Source organism: Tachypleus tridentatus, chromosome 13 (genome assembly GCF_004210375.1).
Source record: "Tachypleus tridentatus isolate NWPU-2018 chromosome 13, ASM421037v1, whole genome shotgun sequence".
In the NCBI taxonomy this organism is placed as follows: Eukaryota; Metazoa; Arthropoda; class Merostomata; order Xiphosura; family Limulidae; genus Tachypleus; species Tachypleus tridentatus.
This window is the reverse complement of record NC_134837.1, coordinates 85789691-85811646: the sequence shown is the minus strand read 5'-3', so window position 1 is coordinate 85811646 and position 21956 is coordinate 85789691. Positions and strand designations below refer to the sequence as shown.

At 34.3% G+C, this 21956-nt stretch overlaps 1 protein-coding gene and 1 long non-coding RNA gene across 2 annotated transcripts in view; one reads left to right on the top strand and one right to left on the bottom strand.

The window, feature by feature from the left end:
- Window positions 1-8637, bottom strand: part of LOC143236687 (uncharacterized) — a 59872-nt gene extending 51235 nt beyond the window's left edge. The window contains exon 1 of the long non-coding RNA XR_013019656.1: window positions 8413-8637. This is a non-coding gene — a long non-coding RNA (uncharacterized LOC143236687). The remainder of the gene's footprint in view (window positions 1-8412) is intronic.
- Window positions 541-21956, top strand: part of LOC143236685 (uncharacterized) — a 33450-nt gene continuing 12034 nt past the window's right edge. The window contains exon 1 of the mRNA XM_076475099.1: window positions 541-739. The gene's annotated coding sequence lies outside the window, so the exon portion shown is untranslated. The remainder of the gene's footprint in view (window positions 740-21956) is intronic.

Genomic DNA, 21956 nt, shown 5'->3' with positions numbered 1-21956 from the left:
AAGAGGGGCCCGGCATGGCCTAGCACGTTAAGGCGTGCGCTTCGTAATCTGAGGGTCGGGGTTCGCGCCCGAGTCGCGCCAAACATGCTCGCCCTCCCAGCCGTGGGGGCGTTATAATATGACGGTCAATCCCACTATTCGTTGGTAAAAGAGTAGCCCAAGAGTTGGCGGTGGGCGGTAATGACTAGCTGCCTTCCCTCTAGTCTTACACTGCTCAATTAGGGACGGCTAGCACAGATAGCCCTCGAGTAGCTTTGTGCGAAATTCTAAAACAAACAAAATCTTCATAAGAAACTAAATTTTTCAAATATGCATTTTTTTTATTTTTAGCCGTTACCTTGGTGACGAGAGGTTTTATAAAATACGTGAACCTGAAGTTTGGATAATATTCTCTAAACAATGCTGTAGCAGAAATGAGAACTCGAATAATGATATATTTCCTCTACATTCAGAAACCATCCATTGTTGTCTCGTAATTCGCTCTGCTTGACAGTATTTGTGTACCAGGATGTGATACCATGGCAGCTCCAACCACGCGAGCTCGCTTTTATCGATCGCTACTGAGTAACATGGCAGCCATGAACAAACTAGCATAGCTGAGTTAAGAATTCTTCTCTGGAGAAGTGTAGGATGCTACTTTCGGGAAGGCCAGGAAGTTGTTCGATCTGAGTCGTGGTTGTTTTACGATATATAATGGTCACCATTCATTCAGAAGTCGGAATATGACAACATGAATAAGGTTAGTGATATAAAAAAATATTAAATTCAAGGTGCTCTTTATCTTTCACAGTTGAAACCATAAAAATGTGTTACATTGGATAAAATGTTACCTTTTCTCATTGGCATGCACAGTATTTTTATCTTCGTATATGTTTCTCTTTTAGCTGTTGAATAGGTATATTATGTGTTTTAGGTTTACTTATATGATCATGTAAAGTTCATTCTCGAACCGGTGGTGTTTAACATATTGGAATTCATCTGTATAAATATTAAAGTTTAATAGTACATTCAAAGGAACATTACGAATATGAAATGAGAAAATAATTGATTTATTAATAGACTCACAGATACAGACTCTCTTATCTGTTAGAGTCACCCTGGTGGTTTAGCAGTAAGACATATAACAATAAAGACTAGATTTCGATACCCGCGGTGTGTATCTGGGTGTTTGCCATCAAATAAATAACTATTCAATCGGGGTAGCATTATTGTTGATAATAGTGATATAAAAATTATTAACAGCTGAAGGTATAATATAACTGTTAATAATAATGATAATAGTTAGTGCTTATATTAGGTATAATATTACTCTTGATGATAATGTAATAGCTGCTAAAAACTGTAGGTATAATATTACTGCTGATAATAATAGCTAATAGTAGTTGTAGGTATAACATTACTGCTGATAATAATAGCTAATAGTAGTTGTAGGTATATCATTACTGCTGATAATAATAGCTAACAGTAACTGTACGTATAATAGTACTGCTGATAATAATAGCTAACAGTAACTGTACGTATAATAGTACTGCTGATAATAATAGCTAACAGTAACTGTACGTATAATAGTACTGCTGATAATAATAGCTAACAGTAACTGTAGGTATAACATTACTGCTGATAATAATAGCTAATAGTAACTGTAGGTATAACATTACTGCTGATAATAATAGCTAACAGTAACTGTACGTATAATAGTACTGCTGATAATAATAGCTAACAGTAACTGTAGGTATAACATTACTGCTGATAATAATAGCTAACAGTAACTGTAGGTATAACATTACTGCTGATAATAATAGCTAACAGTAACTGTAGGTATAATATTACTTCTGATAATAATAGCTAACAGTAACTGTAGGTATAATATTACTGCTGATAATAATAGCTAACAGTAACTGTAGGTATAATATTACTGCTGATAACAATAGCTAACAGTAACTGTAGGTATAATATTACTGCTGATAATAATAGCTAACAGTAACTGTAGGTATAATATTACTGCTGATAACAATAGCTAACAGTAACTGTAGGTATAATATTACTGCTGATAATAATAGCTATCAGTAACTGTAGGTATAATATTACTGCTGATAATAATAGCTAATAGTAACTGTAGGTATAATATTACTGCTGATAATAGTAGCTAACAGTAACTGTAGGTATAATATTACTGCTGATAATAATAGCTAATAGTAACTGTAGGTATAATATTACTGCTGATAATAGTAGCTAACAGTAACTGTAGGTATAATATTACTGCTGATAATAATAGCTAATAGTAACTGTAGGTATAATATTACTGCTGATAATAGTAGCTAACAGTAACTGTAGGTATAATATTACTGCTGATAATAATAGCTAATAGTAACTGTAGGTATAATATTACTGCTGATAATAGTAGCTAATAGTAACTGTAGGTATAATATTACTGCTGATAATAATAGCTAATAGTAACTGTAGGTATAATATTACTGCTGATAATAGTAGCTAATAGTAACTGTAGGTATAATATTACTGCTGATAATAGTAGCTAAAGGTAGCTGTAGGTATAATATTACTGCTGATAATAGTAGCTAAAGGTAGCTGTAGGTATAATATTACTGTTGATTATAATGATAATAGCTGCTGGTAACTGTGAATGTAATATAACTGTTGGTGATAATGGTAATAGTTGGTAATTGTCAGTGAGAATCGACTGGAACCTCAAAAATAAAATTTTTATTATTCTCAACGAAGCCTTGAATAGTTAATTGATTTAATTTGTATTAATTTACTTCTATTTAACATATTTTACAGACATAGATGGGTTAGAAGCTTTATAAGTGAGTTATCGGTGAAAAAAATCTTCCAGCCTCTCATTCATGTAATGTGTTGTTGTTTTCAGCCTATCTTCTCTCTGTCCAGAGCCGGGAATATTTTTGTGTTGTAATTCTGAATAACTACTAGTAAACTCACCACGAGGGTACTATTTTTACCAAATATAACATTAATTTCCTTATTTACAGAAACGTTGCGTATAATAAGTTTCATTATACATCACGCTAATTATTTGAAAATTAGGGTTAATTAAAACTTTAGAAAAAAATATGACTCAACCTGTTTTATATGATAAAAATGGACAATCCTCTTCCTCCAGTCTCAAAATATAAAACACCAGGAGACGATGTGATAAAAAATATTTGTGTATTTATACAAAAATAAAACTTTTATGTCCATCCTGACACGTCTCCACTTCAATGTTATTTTCAATTGAAATAAATCTTGTCTGTGGACATTTTCAGAGATTTCATTCTATCTTTCGCTACATTGTGATTCTTGATCATAAAAACTGATCAATATCAGCTAAATGAAACATACAACCGTGTTTCAGCCACGTTACGCTCTAGAGAACATATACAATATATTTAAATATTCTCCAAATGTAGTTTTACTATCTCATGTTAATTACAATAAACACCCACGAGTTCATGAACACCGTCAACGCAACAAGTATATTTTTGTAGTTCGTGGGCGATTTATGAATTACGCACAATAAAAAAAAACAGAAACAAATATATAATTTCTTCGAGGCTCTTTCTAACATAATGACATTGCATAACTGTATCTGTAACGAACAAATCTAATAAAGGTAGACAAAAGCTGTTAGAATGTTGGGGAACAAATAAAAGAATTGGTAACAGTTAATACAGACTGAGCGTGTTTCGCTTTTTGTAAGTTCTGTAATAAAGGAGAAGACATGCAGCATACAAAAGTACCTATAATAAATTTATTAAATTAAAACCATCTCATGTCTGTTGTTTTATAGATACAAGTCTAGCTGTATCAAAACCTAAACGATTTTGTTTCCTGACGGGTTCATATATATTTGTTTGTTTTTGGATTTCACCCAAAGCTACACGAGGGCTATCTGCGCTAGCCGTCCTTAATTTTGAAAATATAACACTAGATGGAAGGCAGCTAGTCATCATCACCCACCGCCAACTCTTGGGCTACTCTTTACCAACGAATAGTTGGATTGATCGACACATTATAACGCCCACACAGCTGAAAGAGTGAGCATGTTTGCTGTGACAGGGACTCGAATCCGCGCCGAGTGCCTTAACCACCTTGTCAGTTCATATGTGACTGGTCTTTAAACTAAAAATAGGTAATTTTTTAAGATACCTGAAACCAGTTTCACAAACATTAATGATATTTTTTGTGGTTCTCATGCCCGTCTATGCTTTGGTTTGTGAGGAACTAAACTTATTTTTCCAACGTCATTTATTTTTCTTTATATTTCGTACATTGAATATTTATTTAAAAAACTCTAAGAACTGTCAAACGTCTTATTGTTCTTCAAAACTAATCACAGTAGATGGTAGTATTATATTCTTGAAAATATTCCAAATCATGAGGATAAAAATGAAGAAAGAAAATGAAAATTATCTCTTAATATATTTAGATGCTTGAAGAATGTAACACTGACCATTCAGAGAGTTCAAAGAACGCATTTGGTGTCATGAAAATGCAATCGACATTATTAATTCACCTCAAGAAGCTTGTCCAGTAAAGTAATACATGAGACTTCCAAAAACTCATGGTGCTGTTACCAAACTTTGATTCATCAGTCAATGTTGAATAAAATGTATCGAAATTCGTCAAGCTGTATGACACATTTTTATAGGTCAGCAAACCTATCCCAATAGTCTTTTGCACCTAAGTGGGCGTGTCTTTGTGTTGGCAACTGAGACCAGTGGTTTACGAAAGGATAAAAGGTTATCACAATTTATTTCTCGCAGATCCCTATACGTCATCGTTGTCGAAATGGATTGTTCTGATTCAAGATTCATGTCATCTGTCAACTGATGTACAAATGAACCCATTTTATTCTCCACAGCCATTAATAACCACCATCTGTTCTTGTTCACATCAGTTTCTTCTGCCCATATTTCTTTTTTTGGGGATTTTGATGAGATTTTTGCCCCGTCGTATAAATTCTTGAGACGGTTAAGTTTGCATTCCCAGTCGACTCTTTTGTTTTTAATATTAAGGCTCCAGTTGATTGGAGCGCCACAATAATGTCAGACATGTCTTTAACATTCTCCATTTTAATGAAAACTGCGGCCCACAACATTTTGCTTTTACTATTTATATTAACTGCATGGTACAGTATTCATATAGAACATTTTATTACTTGTTTACTCATAAAACGGTGGGAGGATCTTGAGATTCCCATAAATGATGGGAACTCAAAATATTTTGACCAAGTGATATACCATAATCATTAACATCAAACCTGAGAATTACTGTCCTACAGCGGCTTTAGAAAATTTCTGAATAATTTTATTTGGTGCGTCACAAATTATGCCTTTCCCAGCGTTGACATTTACTCTAGAAAAGAAAATATACCTTGATGAAACTTTGTAGAATGGACGGCAGCTGTCTATTGTGGAGACACAAGTGTAGAGGACGACGTTTTGAAAGTCTTCCGTCTTTTGTCTTCAGAGGCCATCCATTCTACAAAATTTTATCATGAATACTCTGCCTAAACAATCTATTAAAGAATAAAATATGTCTTGTAGATAAAGTGTTTTTCAAATAATATAGGTTTCGTCACTTGTTTTTGTTAGATTCAGGGAAGAGCTCTGAAAGTATAAAATTTATATGGTCTATAGAACTGTTCTATAGTTTTATATGGTCTATATAACTGATCATTTCTGTATAACTATGATAACTTTATCAAATTAAGCATATTCTGATTCGGAGTTACCGGGATTAACTACAATAGACGAAGCTTAATTTGAAACCACTGACTACGATACTAACGTACAAATGTTCAAAAACTAATTCTATTACAGTAGCCCCCCCCCGGTAACTTAGTGGTATAGCTTATAGAGCTAAAGATCGGGTTATGATACCCGCGGTGAGTAGAGTCCAGACAGTGTATTATAAAACTTTGTGCTTAAACAAAAAAGGGGGCAAATCACATTATTCTAGAATTTCATGAACACTTCGGTCATTATGGTGCACCGCGCATCGGAGGAAACAAAACTGAATGAAAATAGCACTCAGTTTTCCAAATAGTTTACTATTAGTCATCCATATAAGACTTTACTTTCTAGTTTTTTTACTCTTATCATAACTTAAGTGTAGATATTTTGTCGATATAAGACTTAATCTAAAGAGTGTTTGTTTTTTTGTTAAGCACAATGGGTCATTTTTGTTGTGCTTACCACAGAGAAACCCATTTACCATTATAAGCTTCCAGACTTACCACTGTGCCACCGGGGGAGAAGGGGGTCGTCAATAATGTAGTTGTCAAAAATCTTATCTGTACGTAACAGTTTTATTTTTACAATCTTAAGTCTTTTGTGAGGTCCATCACGCAGTGCTGTGCTTGCTCTAAAATCCCCAGATTTTAAGGCGTGGCCTTCTACCTACTTTAAAGATATCGATTTTTGAACAAGGAGATTTCTCTCTTAGAAACATCGACCTTGAGCGTAACGTGTTTGATTTTTGTCGTCTCTTGTATAGGTTATGAACCGGGGAAGCCTCGAGAGCATCAAGTTAATACGTAATTATAAATGGTAAAATCAGACCTTATAATTTGTCTTCTTTTTTACACAACTTGTAGTTTAGCACCTTTTTATGCTAATGTTTACGCATACGACTTCTGATAATTCATAAAAGTGTTAAGTTACTGATCATACTTCGGATATCTTTGGGTTTCAGCTAGATTTATGAATAAATCTGTTGGGGCACCACATTATTCTATAAAGACTGATGATCACTGCAGCAGACTGTAATGCTATTGGTTTCCTTATGAGGTATTTTATTTTTAAACATATTTTACTAAATAGATACTCACTTGGAATAATGTTAGGTTTTGCTAGATCTTTCGCATGTAAAGTTTGATTGAGTATTAGAATGAAGAACTATATCCCTTCTACCACATTATTCGAAAGTGTATAGTCACCGTTTGAATCCCTATATTGGATCCAAATACGTGGGTCGCATATGTCATGCATCATGTTTGTTTGTTTTTAGAATATGTTTACAAACCTGAGTACACAGACACACACACAGAGAATTCATTGTTTTGTGTCTGTGGATAAACTTTGTTCTTTATAAAACGCTTTTCCACGGTCTATCATCAGAATACATTGTTTTACATATACAGTGATTCAGACAGATTTAACATATTACAATAATGCTTTAGCATAAGCGTGGAGAATAAGTGCTAAATAAAAGCACTATCATTATAAAACATGAGAAAACGTGACAAAAGTAAAAACTACACATTGCGAAATAATTGACAAGAATGTAAATCAACTATGCTAATTATGAGCAACAAGTAAGTGTAGATAAAAGTTATTATTCTTAACAGAAATAATAAAAGGATATGTACTAGACTGGTATAGATTGGTTCGTGGTTATATTTATCATCCAGTTCTTCTCTGCATTCATTTTGTGGCTCGTAACTAACTTCTCTAAGACACTAAACTGCTTCTTAATATTACTTTTCGCCTTCTCTTTACTTTTGTATTGAAAAATTTTATCAGTTAATCTGTATTTGCACTAACTTGTTCGATAATTTTACCTAAAATTTATTTGTCTAATGAATTTTAGCCTAATCTCTATCGTTCCTCCTTCCTTATTTTTGGCCCGGCATGGCCAAGCGCGTTAAGGCGTGCGACTCGTGATCTGAGGGTCGCGGGTTCTCATCCCTGTCGCGCCAAACATGCTCGCCCTTTCAGCCGTGGGGGGCGTTATAATGTCACGGTTAATCCCACTATTCGTTGGTAAAAAAAGTAGCCCAAGAGTTGGCGGTGGGTGGTGATGACTAGCTGCCTTCCCTCTAGTCTTACACTGCTAAATTAGGGACGGCTAGCACAGATAGCCCTCGAGTAGCTTTGTGCGAAATTCAAAACAAACAAACAAACCTTCCTAATTTTCACCCTGTATTATCAATTGCTGACATTTTCTTACTGTTTGTTATAATATTTATGCCTTCAGTCTTACTAAAATATAGCATCTGTTAGGATTATTGTTTTCATTTCAGATAATAATAACAATGTTCTCTATTCTAATGATAACAATAACAATGTGTTCTATTCTAATCTACTCTTCCATGCTGGTGGATATCTTATTACACTGTAAGTGTTGACACAATTACTTGGTGTTGTTACCAGTTAACTTAGAAGAAGCTATTGTCTACAAGCTCTATTGCTATTTGCTTACTAGTAAAAACAAAACTATATAGCCAGCTCAAATATATGTATTAAAATTGTCTTTTGTTTAAAATGAATGAAAGAGATTTGAGAAAATATTTTGTAGATTTAGATAAGTAAGTAGTCTAAGTAAAAGATAGCTATTAATAGACTATAAATATATATATATTAAACTGGCACATTGTATTATACATACCCACACAAAAATCTAATATGATTTTTCTCAAAGTTTTCAACGGGTTTTCGCCTGTTCTCTCATATTGTTCTGGTGACTTCCGCTCGCATTCATGTGGTTTGCTGGGTAATGTTGGTAAAAGATTGGATGTCCATGAATAACTAAACTAACCTATGGACTTCCTTTACAGTGAAAATACTCTCTTAATAAACGTGTATTGTACACTTTCTCTGGCTACAAACTGAATCGCTTTATCATCATTACTGCCTGGTTGGCATGTATGTGTGTGTGGTCGTGTGGAAATCATGTTTAGTCTAGTTTGTATTATACTTCTATGTCCATGAACTAGCATTTTTACTGTGTTCCAGTATGGTAATTATAATCTTCGCAAAGCATCCTGGTAATGTTGTCAGATTGAGCTCAAATTCGTTTTAAACCTGAAAAATAAACTCGATTTATTTTATTTAATTACACAGGGATTATTTTTATTATTTTCATACGAAGCTGTAAAAACCGTGTAATAAAACGTATTTGTAAAGTTCTGAAAGTCAAAATATCAGGGTAAAATAAAATAATTCTATTTTTAAATAATAATAAAGACTTTTTATGCTGATATTTATTTCTATTTGTTTATTTAGCTAAACCTTATTTGAATTCATGTAGCAAAGTAAATAATTTTTATTTAATGTAAAGCCCAAATCTCGCAAGTGGATATTTGTAGTGTATCCATCTCAGGTATCGAACCCCCATATTTGAGCGTTATAATTCCTCATTCTTTTCACTGAGCCACGAAGAGTCTATGAACAGCTTAACTAGAAAAAATATATATTTAAAATAAGAGATGCATTACAGCTTCTAGTAATAAACCAACCTGAAGATTTTTATAATTTTTACAAACGATCAAATATTTTAAACTTGGAATGAGTATTCAACCTTCTTTTTATTTTTGAAAGTTAGAAGCAAAGAATGGAATCGTAACAATTTAACTAAAGTCTCCCAGGGTAATATTACTTTCCTTTGGGAAATTCAGTTACTCAAAGCTGAGCGAATAAATTACACATATAATACTTATAGTGATGTTGGTAAAAAGCAATCATTTGAGGGCACTGAAACAAAACACAATTTTGAAAACGACATTTAAACTATAATTATAATGCATACAGACTTGTGACTCTGGTTATTACGGAATAAACAGTTCAACCAGGTTATCCGTTTAACTACTGTACTTTACAATATTTCGTGCCATAAATGATATTATAGTTAGTTTTCAGTTTTCTTAAAAGATGATTCACAAATGTTCATGTATTCCTAGTTTAGTTCTTTATATTATTACAATATCTCTCATCTGTATAAAAGTAAAACAGACGACGAAAGCAAATTGATATTTTATACAAACAAAATTTATATACATTTATTTTCATCTAAACGTAAAACATAATCATTTGCTAATACTTCTAATATATTTTTAAATTTGTCAGATATTTCAAGGAAAAACCTTGTTTTGAGAAGGTGAAAATTTAAACTCTTATTGTATATTTTAAAAAGCTATTTTAATATGACAGATTTATAAAGTAACCTCACAAACATTTATAGTTTAAAAATGTATAAGATTTTCATGACTATAGTAAAATTATTATGTATATTCGTAATGCATACCGATCATAAAACTTCAGTATCATTAACTATAAGTCTGTAATGTGTTTAAATTTCGCATAATTAATTTAAAACTTTGCCAAATGTTATTTGGAACTTTTAATTTTTGAACTAAAAAGAAATAGTACAATATTTTCATTGTGAAATATGTTTATATAACACCCATATTTTGCTACTACAAAACTTATTTTAACTTAAGTTTACAGAGACAACAAGAAGCTATAATGTTTATTTATATAGAGCTGGTTATGATTTGTATACTTAATAAGTAATAGTATGCATGAATTATACTGAGTTTGAAACAAGCAGTGCTTTTAATATAAATAAATATATTTCCAGTTGCACCAGTGGGGAAATGTTTGGTTGAACTTAAACACAAAGCTACACAATGGGTTATATGTTTTATGTAAACACAAAACTACGCAATGGGCTATATGTTATATGTCAACCACGCATATCGAAAACTGCGTTGTAAGTCTGAAGACATTCCACTGTGCTACTGAGAGGCTTGTAATAAGTTTGTTTTTTGAATTTCGCGCAAAACTTCTTGAGGGCTATCTGCGCTTGCCGTCCCTAATTTAGTAGTGTAAGAGTAGAGGGAAAGCAGCTAGTCATCACCACCCACCGCCATCTCTTGGGCTACTCTTTTACCAATGAATAGTGGGATTAACCGTCACATTATAACGCCCCCACGGCTGAAAAGGCGGGCATGTTTGGTGCAGCGGGGATGCGAACCCGCGACCTTCAGATTACGAGTCGCACGTCTTAACCCATGCCGGGCCGATATAATAAGTTAAATAAACCACTGTGAATATGTCATGTAATTAGTGTAATTGTGATTGGAATTGTTATGGGATTTGAAAAAAAATCAGTTTTTACGTATATGTTTGACATCTTTTAGAAATATACTCTTCAAAAAAAGAAACGCAAAAGGGATATTTTTTTAAAGAGAAATATATGTAATAACGTTACAAGCTCAGAGTATGTAATGTTACACGTGTTAAGGCACTGATTGTCAGACCAAAATGACAATAAAAGTTGTGCACTTTGAAAACGGAGGAAGACATCGGATTTTTCGCCAATCCTCATTCGTGTCCAATAAATTTGTTTGAGAGATCTGCATGTTCTGCAAGTGCAACATGTGCAAAATCCCTATAAAAGTGACGGGTTCTCGGTTTCCATAGCTCAGTGTTAAGCCACCGACACGCAATACAGTTACGCCAAGACTGACTGAAGCACAACGCAACAACGCCATTGGTCGCTTGGAAGCAGGCGAATCTCGATCAGATGTTGTCAGAGCTGTGAATGTCCACCCAAGCACCATCACAAGGCTATGGAATCGTCACCAACAACATGGATCAACTCGTGACCGTCCACGATCTGGCAGACCTCGTGTGACCACACCCGCACAAGATCGCTACATCCGGTTACGTCACCTTCGGGATAGGACCACCACTGCGACGTCTACTGCCTCAACCATACCAGAGCTGCGTAGGATTTCCGATCAGACCGTACGCAACCGTCTACGAGATGCAGGAATCCGACCTCGACGTCCAGTCAGAGGCGTCATCCTCACCCAGCAACATCGTCAAGCACGGCTGCAGTGGACTCGGGCACATCGGGTATGGCCTCATCGACGATGGGGGCATGTTTGGTTCAGCGATGAATCACGTTTTATGCTTCGTAGGCAGGATGGAAGGACCCGTGTTTACCGTCGCCGAGGTGAACGTTTTGCAGCAAACTGTGTGCAGGAAGTTGACAGATTTGGTGGTGGCAGCGTCATGATGTGGGCTGCCATCGCCTACGATGCCAGAATAGACCTTTTGCACATTCAAGGGAATCTTACGACTCAACGATACGTCGACGAGATTCTTAGGCCCCATGTGCAACCCATCATGGTAAACGTCAACGACGTTTTTCAACATGACAACGCCCGACTTTACACAGCCCGACTCACCACTGTCTTCTTGAGACACCACAACATCAACGTTCTTCCCTGGCCCTCCAGATCACCAGATTAAAACCCCATCGAACATCTTTGGGACGAGTTGGACCGACGTCTGCGACGGCGACAACCTCAACCGCAGACTCTACCTCAGCTGGCAGCAGCTTTGCAGGCTGAGTGGACAGCCATTCCACAGGATGTGATTCGTCATCTCATCGCTTCCATGGGCAGGAGATGACAAGCAGTTATTGATGCTCACGGGGGGCGTACTCGTTATTGACGTTGAGTGACGTTAAACTTCAACTAGTGAGCGTGGACTTCGCCTTTGCAGATTTTGGATGTTCAGCAGTGAATGTGGAAAGTTTCACACATGTCATACAGAACTACCCGGAATAAACTTGTTAACAATTTGTCTCAAATTTTGCCTTTTACGTTTTTTTTTTTTTTGAAGAGTATATAACTTTCGAGTTTTAAATATATGTTTGATTTTCTAGAAATAAACCTTTAATATGTCCAAAGATCTTTTATTTATTTTTACATTTCTGTCGAATAACTTCCTATGATTTAAAGTAGTCACCTCTATTGTCACTTATGAAGATCTTAATGATTGCTTGATAATATAAAATACATTTCCATAGACTCCTTTGTTAAAGTGAAAGAAGCTTTTGAGCCTTAACCTTGTCTCTAGTGCTTTGAAAATACTGAAAGTTATCATAAGTGACAATTCTGAGAAGCAGCTATTTTGTTGATTTAACTATTTTTTTAATATGAGTAATTGAAAGTTTTAACATTTAAATAGATAAAAGTAATTTATTAACGTACGCGAACATTCAATGATGCTTGAAAAACTGCAGTATATTATTATCGGACAATAGCGTTCTTAGGGTTTGTATTGTTTGTTTGATTGTTTTTGAATTTCGCGCAAAGCTACACGAGAGCTACCACCGACCGCCAATTCTTGGGCTACTGTTTTACCGACGAATATTGGGATTGACCGCCACATTATAATAGTCCCCACTACTGAAAGGGCGAGCATGTTTGGTGTAACAGGAATTCTAATCTGCGACCCTCAGTACCTTAACCACCTGACCATGCCGGGCTCTCAGGACGTATAAATTGTTAATCTGCCTATTTATTCACAAAACGAGCCCGGCATGGCCAGGTGGTTAAGATACTCGACTCATAATCTGAGAACCACCTGCAACAGCTTTCCCTAATTTAGCAATGTAAGATTAGAGGGAAGGCAGCTAGTCATTAGCACCCACCGCCAACTCTTGGGCTAAACTAAACTTCCGAAGAAATTCATCTTGCTGTGGTATTTCCGTTGAAAGAGAAATCATATAAAGTGATTACATTCGCTTTATATTACACTTGGAAAGAACTTTCACAACATAAGGAAGTAAACAGGAATTTAGAATCACATTGTTTACTTGTGAACGTGATAGTCATTAAAGCAGTTATATAGCTGTAGGTAATGTCTATACAGATGAAAAAATATTGTTTCATCTTATGTCAGTGCATAATTTATTTTGGAAAGAAAAAGTCTCGTGTTTATTTGTTATTACTTTTCACTTGCTTCAAAATTTTGTCGTTTTGATCATTTTGAACTATTTTATTAACCATTGTGAGTCTGTACGTAGCAAGAAATATTTTTTTATGTGTATTACTTCTCACGCAACAAAATTATCAGCGGAACCTTCTATTTTTTAACGAAGTTAAAATTAGTTGCCAAGGTAAGTACGAAGTTATGCATCAGTCATAACTGTTTTAAGAGATGAGTGTGTGTTTTATAGCAAAGCCACATCAAACTATCTGCTGAGCCCACCAAGGGAAATCGAACCCCTGATTTTAGTGTTATAAATCCGTAGACTTACCGCTGTAATAGCGGGGTGGGAGAGATGAGCAAGACCTTGCACTTTTTCGTTTACATAGCAACGTTGTATATCAGTTTCTTTAAAGGAAACCAGCCTTGTTGCGCCTCCCATTTTGAGAACCAAAGTTACTTTAGAAGAAAACAAAAAATGATTATTTCATCATGAGGTATTTAAGCCTAAGCGCCTAGTCAACTTAAAAATTAAAAAAAAGGTGATCCGGCGGGATCATTCAAGCCCCTATTATACAACGAGGGAAAGCAAACAGGGGTCTGGTTTGTTTTAATTGAGCACTAGTTACGTCTCTGCATTTCATAAAGGTATAGTATAACAAAACAAAATGTGGATCATTCGTAATTAGCATAATTAAAATTCATATACCGTAGATGCTTGAATTTATCACGCCTTCAGTACATTCTTTGTAGATCCTGAATCACTAAATGTGAAACCTTTTATAGCGGATTCGTGCATTTCGAAAAAGTTGATGTTGTGTTCTTTCCAAGGAAGAAGAAATTAGGAAGTACACATATAACAACGACAAGCACGAGCACTCGTTTCGTGACATCACAAAGTGAGCTAATGCGTGAAAAATGTCACGACGAAATACAACATTGAAAATGTTTATTTTATGAAGTGGGTCTTGTTCACTACGACAAACACACACTGGCTTTTTCAACCATTAATTAAAGACGCCTATTTATTGCTTTAAAAACAACAACAATCTTTACAGTCACTGTGAGCCTGAGACAAACAACCACCTTCCACCCAAGAAAAAAAGTGTGTGTTTCGTTAACACTAGACAAGTAACACTCAAGTGCAGTCGTTATTCTGTTACTGTGTGCTAAACTTACGAGCGATTGCGTTGAGTTTTATGAGACATCGCAGGTAAGGCTAACGATAATAATGTAACATAATTATAGTTTAGTTACACTCAAAACTAGCTATCCGTAAGTTTTGGCATTTGTTGTTATTATTTTGTAACGTTTCAAAACAATTTGTAAAAAAAAAAAATGTACATAAAGTTATTGTGCATCATCGGTTGAAAGGAAAAAACTATAGTATTGCTTTTAAGGTTCAATATATGTCAGAGAATCTCTTTAAAGGACATGAATATCATTATATTGTAATATGTGGTAAGAATTTTGAGAATGCAAACATTTATAAACATTAAAGACACTGGGACACCACTTCTATGGTTTAAAGCATTAAAACATTATTTTGGGCATTAAAATGTCAGTGTTATTCCTAGATTAAAAAGCATTTTAAAAGTGAAAGATATTTGTGTATATAACTATAATTAAAGGCATTAGGGTAATGTTTTTCTAGGTTTAGAAGTAATATATCATAACAGAATGTTGTTTCTAGAGATACAAACGATATCAGAGTTAAAATTATCAGGTTTATTTTTAGTTAAAAATTCCAGAGTATCAATTTTTGTGTTGAAAGAAACTACGTATAATTTTTAGGTTTTATATTATTACGTATTATACTTTATCTTGGATGCGTCTCTGATTTATTTTGTTAAGTACTTTACGTATTTCGATTTCAAATAGCCTCGAATTTGAATTTCAATTTAGAAGTTAATTAAGTATCGATATGTAACAAACATATGATATTTCAATCGATATGTAACAAATCTATGATATTTCAATCGATATGTAACAAATCTATGATATTTCAATCGATATGTAACAAATCTATAATATTTCACAACAAGACTGATACACATAATTTTCTTTTTAAACAAAAATATATTTCAACAAAACTACAATTTATATTAACAGTTATTACAAATATTGGTTTATATTCAAGAGTTTTATTAACTTAACAGACAATATCAAGTCTTTTATCTGGTCTAAATCTGAATGTTTTATCGACGATCCCGGTCCACGACCAGCAAATTAATTCTCAGTTGATATTGTTAGGCCTCGCTTAAGCTAGCTAGTTTGATTGTCTGACTTCTTACCGATGAAGGTATTTAATGTTATCGTAGAAATACTGACGTTCGAAATTAATTCACTGAAGTTGATCGGTTTGTAATGTTCGAAATCTATAAACGTTCATTGTCAAATTCTGTAGTTTTCCGATTAATAAGTGTTAACCATAATTACAGGTTCCAAGGATTATAGTATACTGACTATATGTGACAAACAATAACCTTATTTCTGCGCATTAGTTTATATACTTTAAGGCGAGATTTTCGAACGTCTACGAGTTTTAAACACACGTAAACCACAGTAATAAAGTCTGGAACTCAGCATGTAGCATTTCAAATAATAAGTTGCCTAGGCAAGAAAATATATCGACTAATGATTCTTATTCTAAGAATTATAGTTTTAAATTACTTGTGAGATAATGTCTTCTTTCGAATTCAACTTCTCATTTGGAAGGCAATCTGCTAGCAGTCCTTCAGCTAAGAACACTTGTAACTTTATGGGCTCATTTGTTGCTTTGGTAGCTCCTGAATTAGACTAATATCAAATGATTACCACTGAAAATACGAACACTTTAAAACTAGTAATGTTGTCTTTAGCTATAAAACATAGAAAATATAAAGAAACAAGAATCTGTAATTATGGACAAAAGTAGAACACAAAACTTAGGTCTAAACAGTTTTGTAAAAGAAAGAGAAACTCTAAAAATGTTTTGTAATAATGTGACTTTTGGGTACAATAATACAATAGTCAGAATACCTTCTATCGCTTTTCTGCAATGAATGAGACCCAAAAAATAATAATGAACAGCCGAAAATAAGAAATATTCCCCATTTAGAATTAATTATGTAAATTCTGATGGACATATAAAACCTGAGAGGAATGCATAGGATCTAACACTACTTTAAATAAAATGTTTTACGCCTGTTTTATGATTTGATTTCCGATCTGTTTGTGAATAATATAAAGTAGTTAACTTAAGGAACGGGCATGAAATCATTCAGAGGTCTCATTGAAACCTGGTGTTCCCATTGTTTTCATTACAAGGGTCAGTTGGTATTTGTTCTGTTACTTTCAGTCAAAAATCTTCGTTAGAGACAATTCTGAAAAAATCTATGAAAAGAATAAGAGAATGTGATCTAAATTTTATCTTTTTTTAATGTGACTTAAGGTAAAAATAAGAAAAGAATAAAGTTGTAAGATATATGTGTTCAATATTTTTATTATAGCACATCTCTCTATACAAGGAAACTGCACTAAACTCAATCTTATAAGATACAACGTTTGAAAATTTATAAAAGTTTAAGGCGTACTTAAACTATTTTATTACAATTGACTCAGTATCAGATTTGTTTATAAGCAATGATCAGCTAAACACTGTATACTCAAGACGATAACAAATATAACACTATATAACACAAATTTTGTTCCTGGATAGTATGTGTTATTTCTTAATTGCTTATGTTGTAGAATTACATAAAATGGCCATTATTCCTTTCAATCTTTGCTTTTGTGACCTGCATAATGAAGTTTAGAAATTAACCTATTTTCTATATAAAAACGGGCAAATTTAAACATTTTCATTTACATAAGGTCTGAATAAAACAACATATGAATCAAGATTTACATGTATTTATATTAAAGTTATACAAAAATGTTTAGAAGTGAGTAGTTTTTCGAGATTTGCGACTGTAATGTAAATCACTTTCACGTATCAGCCCCCCAAATATAGTCTCCCATCATGTTTTCGTTATACGCTCCCAGGTCACAAAAGCAAAGTTTGAAGAGAAAAATAGGTCTTTTCCATTTACTTTAGGCATAAGCAATTGGGAAATAACACTTTCCGTCCAGACACGAGAAAAAGTAAAAGTTTTGTTACATAGTGTAATTCTCCGAATAGGAAAGTTAACGAAACATTGTAACTGGACAATAAATGTGTGTACACGTTTTTCTTTCTATCGGAGTATTACGGGTTTACGATTAATAAAATCATTTTAAGAACACTTTCCATGCTGTACACAACTGTAGACTAGGTGTATAGGCGGGCTGTGTAGAAACATAAAAAGGTTTAGTGGAAATGTTACTTACATAAACCGTTGATAAAATTGATCCATTAATTGATAATAGGTGTAATATTACGTTAAATAAAATTTTAATTACATTTTAAGTTACTGAATTAGTACAGTTTCCAGTTAAAAAATAAATACATTTTCAACTATATTTTATCCCTACCGTACCGGACTTTTTGCTTAATACTAAAAATTATCACACGTTAAACATTGTATGTGAAATTCTACTTATAACAGTTTTTATAAAAAAAATTAAAATAACGTTTAACTTCAATCTAGTGTGATGAATTATCGTTTTCAGACAACAAATAATTCATAATACTCTTGTCCTAAATGGTCCACGTGGGTTTCCAGTGAGAAAAGACTATCCATTGTATTCTCTTTATGAAACATTTTTCTTTTACACAAAAAAGCAGTTGTTGTTTTTAAATTATGACATTTATTTTCCTGTTATTTCAAAATTATCAAATGCCTGAGTTAAGTAGTTAAAACTAGCTATCCTACTTGTGACGTCACATTACCTTTTATCTAGTTTAATATCTTGTATAAAGTAAATAAGTTGTTGTTTTTTAATTAAGCACAAAGCTACACAATAGGCTATCTGTGCCGTGCCCACCACAGGTATCGAAACCCGGTTTTTAGAGGTATAAGTCCGCAGACATACTGCTGAGCCACTGGGGGGCAAGTTAATAAGAGAACAACAAAAACACACAAGTAGCACACACATAACAAGCGTTACAAATAATATAAGTAATAGCTGCCTTCTCTCTGGGGCCGGTATGGCCAGGTGGTTAAGGCACTCGACTCCTGGTCAGGGGTTCGAATCTCCGTCACACCAAAGATGTTTGTCCTTTCAAGTGTGGGGGCGTTATAATGTGACGATCAATCCAACTATTCGTTGGTAAAAGAGTAGCCCAAGACTAGTTGCCTTTAGTTTTATACTGCTAAATCAGGTACGGCTCGCGCAGAAAGCCATCGTGTAGCTTTGCGCGAAATTCAAAACAAACCAAATGTGTCTGTATGTCTGACTGATCGAATAACGCGTGAATGTACTTTGAAACAGCTCGTTTTTATACAGTAGAAGAATAATAGACCCATAATATCTACATTTTACGTACACCTCTTTCGAGGGTAATTGAAAGCCACATGTTACAAATTACACTTTTAAATAACAGTTTGTTCAACAATTCACCTTTCAATGATTGCTGTTCTATAATACTGTTGTACTGTTGTTTACAACGTTACTGTTGTAAACAGTATTATATTCTTTTTTTATTTCTGAAGTTGTTTGTTTTCTTTCTCAAATACGGTTTTAATCTTTCACTCAGCACTTAATACTTTAAAAACTAATGAAAGAAATCTTCAATGTCTTTTAAAAAAGTATGTGTGTTTTTTATATTCTATCTATATTAAATGTTGTATATTAATACTGACGTATTTAGTTTATATATTTCCGGATAAATAGAAATTATATTTTCCATTTTTATTTTATTTACAATTTAAGCTTTTCAAGTAGTACATTTAAAACCAAACAATATTTAGTTATAGAATTATTCTTCACTTTCGGCCCGGCATGACCATACTCGTAATCTGTGTGTCGCAGGTTCGAATCCCCGTCACACTAAAATTCTCGCCCTTTCAGCAGTGGGGAGCGTTATAAAGTTCAGTCAATCCCACTATTTGTTGATAAAAGAGTAGCCCAAGAGTTGGCAGTGGGTGGTGATGACTAGCTGCCTTCCCTCTAGTGTTACACTGCAAAATTAGGGACAGCACGAAATTCAAATCCAATACTTCACTTTCATTTTAACAAGTTATTGTTATTTCCTACTTAATTTTACTTCTATCTTAACGCATGTTAAATAATGTTTATTAAACGTGTAAATTTAACGCTAATCAAGCTCTATAACGTTATCTCTAATTTTACAAACTGTTGGAAGAAGATTACTGTTTGTTTGTTTGTTTGTTTTGAATTTCGCGCAAAGCTATTCGAGGGCTATCTGCGCTACCCGTCCCTAATTTAGCAGTGCAAAACTAGAGGGAAGGCAACTAGTCATCACCATCCACCGCCAACTCTTGAGTTACTCTTTTACCAACGAATAGTGGGATTGACCGTCACATTATAACGCCCCCACGACTGAAAGGGCTAGCATGTTTGATGCGACCTGGATTTGAACCAGCGACCCTCGAATTCGAGTCGAACGCCTTAACACGCTTGGTCATGCCGGGCCACGAAAATTACTGTATTAATTTTTTGTATTTTTACTGAGGGTTTGGTAATGAACATTTGAGTTTGAAATTACCCTGTAACGTTACCTAACATATTGTTTTAAAACATAAATATTATTCAAGGTGTGGAAATGTTCTTTTTACACTCTCTTTCCCATGGTTGTTAAACATAGCATACAGGGTGTATAGTTTTTGTTCGCAATTTAAATTTTATCATGACAGAAAAACAGTAAATTCTCAAGTTATTTTGAGAGGATATTAGTAGCACCTGATGTATTGCATCAGCCAGACTACGAACTACGTATGGGCACCCAGTATAACCTTGAAATTCCATGTTAAAAGTGATTGCAGTTTGAGCTACGTTACATTTGCAGAGGCCCACAAAACATTTGCAGCCAAATTAGCATCTTTATTGCAACAGTACTTATTTAAGTAATACAGAAGGAATAAAATCGCAGAGCCCGGCATGGCGAGGAGGGTTAAGGCGTTCGACTCGTAATCCGAGGGTCGCAGATTCGAATCCCAGTCCCACCAAACATGCTTGCTCTTTCAGCCGTGGGGGCGTTATAATGTGACAGTCAATCCCACTATTCGTTGGTAAGAGAGTAGCCCAAGAGTTGGCGGTGGGTGGTGACGAATAGCTGCCTTCCCTCTAGTCTTACACTGCTAAATTAAGGACGACTAGCGCAGATAGCCCTTGTGTAGTTTTGTGGAAAAATAAAAACCAGCAAATAGTACATTCCTTACTCAAAATAGTTAGCTGCGTATCATCTAAAATTAGTTTCGTAAACGTAAAAGGTGACTATGCTTAGGTTTGTATCACAGCAATTCACTTAAGAACTGCAGAATGTAATTAAAGCTTGGTTTGTGTGATGCGACTTCCTATGAACATAAAGCTTGGTTTGTGTGATGCGAGTTCCTATGAACATAAAGCTTGGTTTGTGTGATGCGACTTCCTATGAACATATAGCTTGGTTTGTGTGATGCGACTTCCTATGAACATAAAGCTTGGTTTGTGTGATGCGACTTCCTATGAACATATAGCTTGGTTTGTGTGATGCGACTTCCTTTGAACATTTTTTTTACCTTGTTGATATTTGGGATAATATTTCACCTTCAACTTTTTACCGCACTTTATTTTTGAAATAATATTGTTTAATAATTTTTTTTCATTGAAGGAGACTACTTAGGAACAGTTTAACTACAGAAATCGTAAAATGTTCCTTAAATCGCTATTTAGAATTCCATTTCTCATTCGAACTCATATTACATCTTACATCACACAGCTAATCGTAGCCTTTTCTGTGGTTGGTCTAGTTTTAAATGTTTAATACTAGAATTGTTTGTTTTTACAATTTCGCGCAAAGCTACTCGAGGGCTATGTGCGCTAGTCGTCCCTAATTTAGCAGTGCAAGACTAGAGGGAAGGCAACTAGTCATCACCACCGACCGCCAACTCTTGGGATACTCTTTTACCAACGAATATTGGAACTGATTGTCAAATTATAACGCCCCCATGGCTGAAAGGGCGAGCGTGTTTGGTGTGACGGGTATTCGAACTCGCGCCCCTCGGATTACGAGTCGAGTGTTTTAACCACCTAGCCATGCCTCGTCTATTACTAGAAATAAACGACCTTATTACGCCAAAATGTTGTTTTTGTTTAAATAAACACTCAACTTTTTGCTTAACAGCTTCTTCAGGGGCGATCACTAAAATAAAATATATAAACATTTTGGTGTTCTAAGGTCGTTTATTTTTAGTATTTAGATATGCAGTATTTAAATTAAATAATAGGTTTTACCTGCTTGCTGAGGGTTTCACTTATACCTAGAAAGTCACGTGGCATGAATATTTGCATTTGCGGATA